This window comes from Octopus bimaculoides, chromosome 4 (assembly GCF_001194135.2).
Source record: "Octopus bimaculoides isolate UCB-OBI-ISO-001 chromosome 4, ASM119413v2, whole genome shotgun sequence".
Lineage (NCBI taxonomy): Eukaryota > Metazoa > Mollusca > Cephalopoda > Octopoda > Octopodidae > Octopus > Octopus bimaculoides.
In genome coordinates, this window is record NC_068984.1 from 136,342,937 (window position 1) to 136,343,813 (window position 877).

Below are 877 nucleotides of genomic sequence, written 5' to 3' on the forward strand. Positions count from 1 at the left end.
TCTCCTCCTTCGGGTTTTCTTCGAGGAGATCCTTGTACAGTTTTTTCGCCTAAAGAAAATCAAGAATCTCGCGAGACGGATTCGAACCACCGACCTAAGGATGTCAGAAGTTTAATTACCAACTACAGTCCTCCGCTCTACCAACTGAGCTATCGCGAGATAGATAGATAGATAGATAGATAGATAGATAGATAGATAGATAGATAGATAGATAGATAGACAGACAGATTTATACACACATATATATATATGTGCATACATACGTACATATATATATATACAGATTGATAGGTAGATAGATATATTTATACACACATACATATGTGCTTACATACTATTATACATATAAGCACACACGTGTGACTGTGTTTGTGTGTGTGTGTGTGTGCATGTATGTAAATTAGAAGCAGAGAAGATACAAGAAAAAAAAGTAGCGTCACTTTACAAAATCTAATTTATAATTTATAATTCAGTGCAGTTATAGTAAATCGGTAAAGTCTCTTGCAGTTGTTTCTAGAATTGCTAGACATGCGCATTATGAGTTATTCAGCAAAAATACGATGTGCGCACGCGCGTGTATACATATATATGTGTGTGTGTGTGTGTGTGTGTGTGTGTGTGTGTGTATGTATATATATATATATGTATATATATTTGCATGTACATATATATAAATATGTATATATAGATACATACATACACACACATATATATATACATAAATATACATATATACATACATATACATACATAATATATAGAAACACGCACATATATATACATAAATATGCATGTATATATTTATAAATATATATATACATATATACATATATACACACACACATATATATACACATATATATACACATATACATAC

At 30.3% G+C, this 877-nt stretch overlaps 1 non-coding gene across 1 annotated transcript; it reads right to left on the reverse strand.

Annotated features, from left to right (window-relative positions):
• Nucleotides 1-66: 66 nt before the first annotated feature.
• On the reverse strand, nucleotides 67-159 carry Trnay-gua (transfer RNA tyrosine (anticodon GUA)). The gene is made up of 2 exons: nucleotides 123-159; nucleotides 67-102 (listed from the first exon to the last, which is right to left on the reverse strand). It is a non-coding gene; the product is annotated as a tRNA-Tyr (tRNA).
• Between the last annotated feature and the right edge of the window lie 718 nt (nucleotides 160-877).